Below are 10,069 nucleotides of genomic sequence, written 5' to 3'. Positions count from 1 at the left end.
CAGATGATAATCTGGCCTGGGGCTTTGGACCCAGATGGAAGAAAAATGTACTGAAGATTAGAAATGATGAAAAAGGAGAACAAAACAATGATAAGAAAAAGGTCCTATTTGGGCAAAATGCCATTTGGCATTTCTGGTGGTAACTCAATGATCCCTCATACAGTTAATGGATGAGATACTTGAGAAAGCAATCAGAGCCATTAACTGTTTTATAGTGAGATTAGGGAAGAAATCTGGGGAGACCCTATGTGAAAATACAACTCCAAAATAAACCTTTCTTACATAGCTGGGGAGACAGTTTAATATTTGTCAGTGCTTATCGGAGATCCTGGCTTGGGCTTAAGTTAGTATTCAGTAGTGTCTAGGAAAAGTCTGTTCACCTGGTAAGAGAATACAAGTGAATCTGTTTGAATAAACTTGCTGCAAGGACTATGCTTGACGAAGGAAGGAGAAATTTTTCCTGAAGGGCTTGGCAGGGGAGGATGGTGTGGCCCTTGCTTCAGCTTTGGTCCTTCCTGCTAGCTTTAAGGATTTGAGTTTGAACCCTGTGGAGAGAGAGGCTATAGGTGGAGGCTGGAGGGCTGTGTTCTAGAAGAAACCGAGGCACTCCCATCACTGCTTTTCTGGGGAGAGGGCTGTGCACTCAGGCTCCAGGGACGTCCTGGGTCTTTGCTCAGATTTGGGAAATCCAAAAGACAGCTTCCTTGGCCCTGATGAGTTGGAGTATCACAGCCAGTACCCATGGGGCAATGAAATCTGCCTTAAACTGTTTGCCTTTGTTGCTGCAAAGAAAGACATGAGGGGCAGAAGTAAAGGTGTGACAGGGATTGTACAGAATGCAAAATGAAGCACAGGCTAACTAGTGACTTCACCTTGAGGACACAAAACACCCCAGGAATTGACGGTAATCCTAGGGGGCAGGTATGGGCCTTCTTACAATTTTAGGCATAGCACTTAGAAGTCCCCTTTTTTTTAAGCTTTGAGTCTTGTTTGGTCTCTCCCTCCCTCTTTTCGAAACTCCCACTCTTCCTCCATCCTTTCTTCCCTCCCTCTATCCCTTTTTTTCTTCCATGCTGTTCAAAATAAAAGCAGATGACTGTTATTTTCCCCTTACTACATATTGAGTTTATTCTTTGCTGCATTTTTGTGTTACTGAATGGGCCTGGGGGACTGCCTGGACATTGCGTCAGAACTCTTAGTTTCAGCTGCATCCTTAAATCATCCATCCTGGTACTTGGCATATATTGATTTTCTTTTTTTGCTTGTGTATCCATTCCCTGACTGTTCTTTGTACACCTACCCTTCACCATGCACAGCTCAAGTGGTGTGGGCAAGGTTGACCATGACCCTGGCTCCTTATATGACTCAGGATTTGGTCAGGAAAGACACATTGCCCCGACTTTTGTTGGAGCTCTTGGGAAAAAAGCCAGGACACCTAACCTGGCAGAGTGGAGCTGGAGGTGCTGGTGGCCACCTTTGCCACCATAACTGGAAGAGCCCGCCTGAGAATGAATCCGAGGAGAGCAGATCCAAGAGAAGCAAAGCTAGATTCCTGACCACATTGTTGATTGAATCTTTGGACCCAGTCATGCCGGACTGGTTTGAGTCAAAATGGACTTTTTCTGCCTACCAGTTTGAACTGGGTTTCTGTCACCTGAAGTTTCCAAGAAGAGTCTGGCCAAACATTACACCTAAGCCACACCTGCCAGTGCTGTGTTAGGAAGATGATTAGTTGAAAAGAGATGAAGTCATGGACTAATGCCTCTAAAATAGGCATCCTGAAAGGACCCTGAGGACTAAAGTGATCTGGCTTATTAGGGACAAGGTTGGGGGATGCCAGGAAGTACTAGGGTCCTTCTGGTCGTTAGAACCCCTCCCCTCTTGCATAAATTCTCCTCTATCTCAAGTCTGTATATATGCTTAGGATAGGATTTAGGGGTTTAACACTGTGAGCTTGGGAGAGGGCCATTTTAAGATTTTTTAGCACAGCCTGGCTGTCTGACTGCTCATTAGCAGGTCCTATGCTAACAATCACACTTGCCTGAGCTATACTGTGGCTCATCTGGATTGTCTTATTGTCTATATTCTGGCTAAAAAATAGAAGGGGGTGGGACAGTAGCTCTCCTGATTGGAAAATGAAAGATCTTCCACATTTTTCTGCCTCTGCCAAGAAACTTATTTTTAGAAGTGTGAAACTGGCAGGTATGTGCTATCTTCCTTTCTGTGTACCTGACTGCCTCAAGGATACAGCCTAAACCAGAGTGTTTAGAGAATAAAAATGCAAATCTACTACTCAAAGAATTAGTCACACAGAGGAGAGATTTGGAGATTCACATGTTGGCTCTTGACTCATTAAAGATAAAGGTGAAACATAATTACTGGCTATAACCAGTTAGAAAAAAGTGTGGCTTCTCAAAGGTTCAAGAAGCAACTCATGGCCACAATTGGGAGAAATGAGGTGAGAGCATTGCATGGGAAGGCTGGCTAATCCTCCACCCAGTCACCCCTGTCAAGCATTGGACATCGGCACTTAGAATGAAACCAATTTGAATTGTTGGCCTAATTCAGCTCTGTTTACATCAGTTCAGTCAAGGGGACCAACATATTTCATGTCAGGAAAATCCTTCCTGCCTTGTTACATTGTTTTCTTTAAATCTGATAAAAGTGTCCTTAAAATTTCCAACATGTCCTCTCTTTAGTACTTCAGTCTAAGGGACAAAATTTTAAAGGTAATGCTGCAGATATGCAATCTAAGTCATTAAACTATCTCGGAGACTGGGTATCTCTCACTGTGGCTCCTATGGAATACTTATTGTAACAAGACAGGGTTTTGATTTATAGTCGGTGTGTATTTTATAAAATGCACGCCCGCGCGTGCATGTGTGTGTGTGTGTTCAGGTGCCTGGAATTGGATTAATGGTAATTCTTGGTTTATAACACATGCTCATTATTAGCCCATGAATGGACCATTTTTATTCATTTTTTTGGCCTTTTGGGCATGGGCTATCCTTCCCATATTCTCTGAATTTTGGTATGGTCATGGACTTGCTTTGACCAATGAAACATGACCAGATGCAATATGAATCATTTCTGAACAGAGCATTAAAAGCAAGTGTATGATCCATACATCTTTCCCACTGCTGTGGTGATTGTAGAAACTTCCCTAAGCCCAGGGCCTTGAGTGGCTCTGATGAACAGATCCTCCCTGCTGCCCTGCACTGGATATGGACAATGGGCAGGAAATACACTTTTTTTTTTAAAGATTTTATTTATTTGAGAGAGAGAATGAGAGACAGAGAGCACGAGAGGGAAGAGGGTCAGAGGGAGAAGCAGACCCCCTGCTGAGCAGGGCCCCCCCCCCCCCCCCCCGCCGCGATGTGGGACTCAATCCCGGGACTCCAGGATCATGAGCTGAGCCGAAGGCAGTTGCTTAACCAACTGAGCCACCCAGGTGCCCCGGAAATACACTTTTATTGTGTTAGAGAATTTGACTTGTCAGGGCAGTATAACCTAGCCTACCTGTCCATGACAGTTAGTAAGCTATTGTTCCTCAGTGCCAAACACACCATTCTCTACCATGTTTTGGGGGCTAGGATTTTGCCAATCATATTCCTCCTTGACCAGCTGGCTTCCTGTTATTTTCCACCAGAGACCTGCAGAGAGAGACTGGAGCGCAGGAGGATGGTGAAGCCTTCTCTTTCCTGTTTTGCTTGTTGTTCCTACAGGTATTGTTTCAACAACGGCTTCTTACCCTGACAAAGTCAGTTGATTCCAGTTTCCAGCTTCTTCTAGCATTTTCAAGACTAACTTTATGGTGCCTCTTCAGAGGGGCTAGCCCAAGTCCGGTAGGACCCCCTCCTCAGACTCCACATGGCCCCTCTTGTGAGCTTCTAGATTCTCATAATCCTGATCTTTTCCTTTTGTTCTTCTCTTCCTAAGGGTGGGAGCTGATTCCTGGGTTACTATAGCTATGCTACTTTCACATTCTTCTTTTGACTTTTTAATTCCTCAAATACTTATTTAACCACTTCGTGATGTTCAATTCTGTTAAAATAACTGATGTGATTTCTGTTTTCCTGAATGGATCCTGGCTGATACATTGATATAGTTACTTTTAATAATGTAATAAGCACCCATGAATTTGATATCCAAAGCCAAAGCTAGGTCCTTGATAATAACCTTTATCTAATGGCGCACAATCTAATCTCACCATGTCTGTCCCCTCTACGCCATCCTCCACTCCGGCCTCTTCGCACCAACGGTAGTCCACGGCTTTGAGCCATTGTTCATCACTGCCCTTCTGTCCTTTTGATGTAGTGTTATGTCTATATGTTTGCCTAACCCTAAAAATTGTAAATTGTAATTATAGTTGTTTTAGGCTTTATGAAAATGGGAAGTATGTGGTATGTAATTTTTTGGGATTTACTGTTTTAACTTATTGTTAGGATCTACCCATATTGCTTTTTATTTCTTTGTTTATGTGGTTTTTATTGCTATATAATGTGCTATTAGGTGAAGAGCCTGAGATACATAATTTCAAGTAAATGAGGAAAAGCCAAGTCTAGGTTTTGTGTAATTTGGAAAGATTTGATATTGAAAAATGGTTCTACTGGTTTCTCTGACATAGTTTCTGGGCACGCACTCTGGGCTCACTGATCAGGTAGCGGGTAAAGAAGGTATACATCTCACTAACCATTTATATTTGCTAAACATGCGGAGTTCAGTCTCAGGAATCTTTGGGTGAAATGTGGAATGGGATTTTTGTCTTCATACAATTTAACTTTTTTTTTTTAATTTAGTTAACTAATCCAGGGTGAAAAGAGAGTCAAAATAGAAACAAGACTGCATGGACCAAATAGTCAGATGCCTTACTTTTTAAAGTTGTCTCTATGAGTCAATGTCTTGAAAGAAAAGCCACTGTAGTATGATGGGAAGCATTTCCTACGGGCCATAAATGGGTGGAGATACAAGGAGCTAATAAACTGTGAAGCTCTGTAAGATACTGTTGATTGCAATTGACATCATTTACAAAAACAATTACAAGAAGTGAACGGTGGTCATTCTCAGAACAATTCTAAAGGCTTCCCAGTTTGTCTGAAGGCATTTCTGTGATAGAGCTTCCTTGCCTCGAGCCAGCCAGGAAATTCCAGTGTTCTGAGAGAAAACTACCCAAGAGATACTTAGCAAATGTTGGATAATGAAAATAATAGAAGCTCATATATATTGAACACAGGGGAACTTGGGCTTGCTAGATGATTTACATGCATCATTTCATTTCATCCACTCAAGAGGGTGGTACTACCATTGTCTTTGTTTTTTACAGATGAGGAAATCCAGATCTAGGGAGAATAAACCACTTGTTCAAAGTCACATGGCTGTTAAATGGTGAGGTTGGAATTTAAACCCAGGTGTGTCTCTGTAACCTGAGTTCCTAATCTCAGGGATCTTTTTTTTTTTTTAAAGATTTTATTTATTTGAGAGAAAGAATGAGAGAGAGAGAGAGCACATGAGAGGGGGGAGTCTCACGGATCTTTATAACTTCTGCCAAACACAGTCTGTGTATTTGTGTTGTGTTTGATCTTTCTTTTTGTGGTCAAGTCAGCTTCAAATTGTCTCTCTTAATGACACGCATTAGACAGGGAGTAGTAGAATGGTTTTTGACTTTCAAGCACACGTTAAGTGAGAGTTTTACTTCTCTCTTCTTTTTTTTTTTTTAGACTTTGTTTATTTATTTGAGAGAGAGAATGAGAGAGAGAGTACATGAGAGGGGGGAAGGTCAGAGGGAGAAGCAGACTCCCCGCCGAGCAGGGAGTCCGATGTGGGACTCGATCCCGGGACTCCAGGATCATGACCTGAGCCGAAGGCAGTCGCTCAACCAACTGAGCCACCCAGGCGCCCTTACTTCTCTCTTCTGACACAGTCCTTGTACTTGGTGATTTGGCAGTTGCTTCCTTTTGGATTCTTGGAGTTACCAGTTTGAAACGATGTCTTCTATTGGTTTGGAGATATTACACATCCATTCCTGAAAGCTTTTATTCTTTCTCCTGATCCAAGGCTAACAGCTTTTCATTTTAGCCTCTGTTCACAGATAGGAATAACCTTGCCCCCACACATACTTTCAACATTGAGCCTGAATATGCGCTCTGACGTGCATGGGGAGCTTTTGCCCTTGCTTTCCCGCAGCAGTTGACCTCTCAGAGACCAACACTTGCTTTTTGTCCTGGAGAATCACATGCTTAGACCTGTAAACCACTTTCATCCATTTTTTAAGATGTAGAGATAAGATCATTTTAATGGAAAAAAACGTATATGTTTTGTGCATATATTTGTTCTCTAACTAGTTTCCTAAAAATTTGGTTGATGACCACAGTTTTGGTAAGAAGGATCATTTGGAGCAGTGGTGACAAAGAAATCTTGTTCTTATTTAAAACTTCTTTGTTTTCTCTCTTCTCCAACAGGGGCTATTTGGGGGAAATTGAGGCAACACAACAGTGATGACAATGTTGCTGATTTAGTTGTTGGGGGGCAAGGTAGGATGGGAGAGAAAGCAGAGGAAAGAGGAGGAATGATCATGGTTATAAAACCATGTTTTTCTTAGCTCTAGTGAAATTTATTTCTTGCTTTGGCATAATTTTCTTTCAATAGACAAATGACTTTGATGTTTTATTTTCTATATCCAAAACTTATTTCCTCTGAACTAGAAAAATTTTTTTTCTCTGCACTCCATTTTGAGGTATTATGATATCCTAATCTAAATGCAATCTTCTGGCATACTTCCATTAATCTTTAGAGAGATGTTCCAGTCCCCTTGACTGTAACAGAATGCCTTTTTCTGTGCCTGAAATTGCAGTTTTCTGTGAGTGTTCAATTACATTGTAGGCCTATTCTTAATGTCCATTGCTAATATGAGTCAATGTTTCTTCAATGTCCAACTTCATGTAGTCACACTAATTTTTTTAAAACTGTTTATTGAAGTATAACATATATATGGGAAAATGCATAAATCCAAAGCTTGATAACCTTTGATGAGGTGAATACACTTCTTTACTGCTATCCAGATTAAAAAATAGACAATGAGAGGGCACCTGCGTGGCTCATTTGGTTGAGCAGTTGACTCTTGATCTCTGGATCCTGGGATTGAGCCCTGTGTGGGGCTCCAGGCTCAGTGGGGGTCTGCTTGAGGATTCTCTCTCCCTCCCCCTCTGCCCCTCCTCCTGTTCACATGTTTATGCATACTCACTCTCTCTCTAAAATATATAAATAAATCTTAAAAAAACAATAGACAATTATCAGCACTTCAGACCTGTCTTTGTAAATTACCCAGTCATTATCCCTCTTTCCCAAAGGTAAGTAATGTCTTAATGTCTATCATCATCTATAAGGGCTGTCAGTTTTTAACTTTATATGAAAGAAATCACACAAGATGTACTCCCTTGTCTGGCTTCTTTCACTCAACATTATGTTTGTAAAACTCTTCCATGTTGTTGTTGTGGCAGTAATTTATTCATTTTCATTGCTGTTTAATATTCCATTGTATGAATATAACACAGTTAGTTTTAATTGTTTATTTATTATGAACATTTGGGTTGTTTCCAATTTTTGGCTATCTAACAAATAGTGCTGCTATTCACATCGGTTCATATAAGTCATCTTGTCTGTCTTTTGTTGAGTACATATAAACACATATATATATCTAGAGGTAGAATTGCTAAGTCATAGGAAATGCATATGTTCAATTGTATCTACCACTGAATGGTTTTCCAAAATGGTCATATATTTTTTTCTATCACCATTAGGGTATGAGAGTTCCAATTGTTTCTCATCCTGATCAACATTTGGTATTATTAGTCATTTAATGTTAGCCATTCTGGTGATGTACAGTGAAATCTCATTGAGGTTTTAATTTACATTTTCCTGAAGACTAATGAAATCAAATAGCTTTTCATATGTTCATTGGCCATTTGCAGAATCTCTTCTGTGTAGTGTCAACTATCCTAGTAGGTCATTTTTCTAATTGATTTGGAAGAGTTCTTTTTAAATTCTGACTATGAATAGTTTGATAGATATGTAATTGTAAATTTCTCCTCCCACTTTGTTGCATAATTTTTTATTCTTATAATAGTATCTTTGGATGCACAGAACTTCACTATTTTAATGTAGTCTATTTATTATTCTTTTATTTAATGTTTAGTGACTTTACTGTCCTATTTAAGAAATCTTTGCTTACCACAAGGTCAAAAGGATATTTTTTTTATTCATCTTCTAGAAGGTTTATTGCCTGATGTTACACATTTAGATCTACAATCTATTTAGAATTGATATTTATGTCAATGGATGTATTTAATTTTTATGTAGGTATCTAATTAACAGAGCACTATTTACTGAAAAAACCTTTCTTCTTTTTCTTTTTTTAAAGATATTTATTTGACAGAGAGAGAGACAGTGAGAGAGGGAACACAAGCAGGGGGAGTGGGAGAGGGAGAAGCAGGCTTCCTGCCAAGCAGGGAGCCCGATGCGGGGCTCGATCCCAGGACCCTGGGATCATGACCTGAGCCAAAGGCAGATGCTTAACGACTGAGCCACCCAGGTGCCCCTGAAAAAACCTTTCTTCTTTCTACACCACAGTGTCTCCTTCATCACAAGGAGTAGATCTCTTTCTGTTCTATTGGTCTATGTTCCAAGTATAGTATCGTAATTACTGGAGCTTGGTATCTTGAGTCCTGGTAACAGTGGAGTAAGTTATCCAGCTCTGTTTTTCTCCTATATTTTGTGCCCTGAATTAACTTGGTCCTTTGAATTTCCATACCAATTTTTAGAACTAACCTGTTCCTACCTCCTCCTTAAAACCTTCTGGGATTTTGACTGAAGTTGCATTTCACATAGGTATCAATATTGGGAAAACTGACATTTTAACAATATTGAGTCTTCAAATGTGAGAACATGGTATTTCTCTTATATAGAGCTTTTAAAATATCTGTTCATGTTTCTGTGCATAAGTCCTGACTATCTATTATTAAATTTACACCTATGTATTAGATGGTTTAGGAAATGGTGTCTTTAAAATATTTATTTTTTGATACTTTGTTATTAGTATATATAGATTTATTTTTGCCTATTGATCTTATATAGATTCCTTGCTAAATTCTTTTATTAATTCTAATAAATGTCTGAAAATTCTTTTAGATTTTTCTATGCATACAGTCGTTATCTGTGAAAAATGATAATGTTTCTTTTTCGGTATTTATAACATATATTAAAATTATAAATATATGTATGTGTGTCCATATGTATGAGATATATATATATCTTGTAATTTTTTTTAAAGATTTTTGTATTTATTTGACAGAGAGAAAGACAGTGAGAGAGGGAACACAAGCAAGGGGGAGTGGGAGAGGGAGAAGCAGGCTTCCCACCGAGAAGGGAGCCTGATGTGGGAACTTGATCCCAGGACCCTGGGACTGTGACCTGAGCCAAAGGCAGACACTTAACGACTGAGCCATCCAGGCACCCGTATCTTGTAATTTTTTAATTGCAAGATATACAGTGTTGATTAGAAGTGTTGATAGAAAGTGTTCTCATCTTATTCGTGATCTCCAGAGTAGAGGTGGGAGAAATTTGAAAAATTTCGGCAAGATATTTTCAGTAGGTTTCTTATAAATATTGTCTATTAGATTAAGGAAGCTCCTATTTTTATTCCTAGTTTGCCATGAGTTTTCTTTAATGAAAAATGGGTGTAGAATTTTATCAAATAATTTTTCTTATATATATTTATGTGATTATATGGTTTCTTCCTTTACTTTGTTAAGGTCGTAAATATGTTGATTAAATTTGGGGTGTTAAACCAACTTTGTATTACTTGAATAAACCCCAACTGGTTATGATTTCTTTTTTATGTACTACTGGATTTGATTTACTTATTTTGTTTAGGATTTTTATGCCTATGTTCATGAGAGAAATTGTCTATAAAGATCCTTCTTGAATTGCATTTGTCAGGTTTTGGTATAAACATCATCCTGGCTTTATAAAATGAGTTGAGAAGTGTTCCCTCTTTTTCTCTTCTCTAAAAGAG

This window comes from Eumetopias jubatus, unplaced genomic scaffold (genome assembly GCF_037043125.1).
Source record: "Eumetopias jubatus isolate StellerSeaLion01/CBP00866 unplaced genomic scaffold, mEumJub1_p1.0 scaffold_3, whole genome shotgun sequence".
Taxonomy (NCBI): domain Eukaryota; kingdom Metazoa; phylum Chordata; class Mammalia; order Carnivora; family Otariidae; genus Eumetopias; species Eumetopias jubatus.
The sequence above is the reverse complement of the archived record's forward strand: the minus strand, read 5'-3'. Positions refer to the sequence as shown.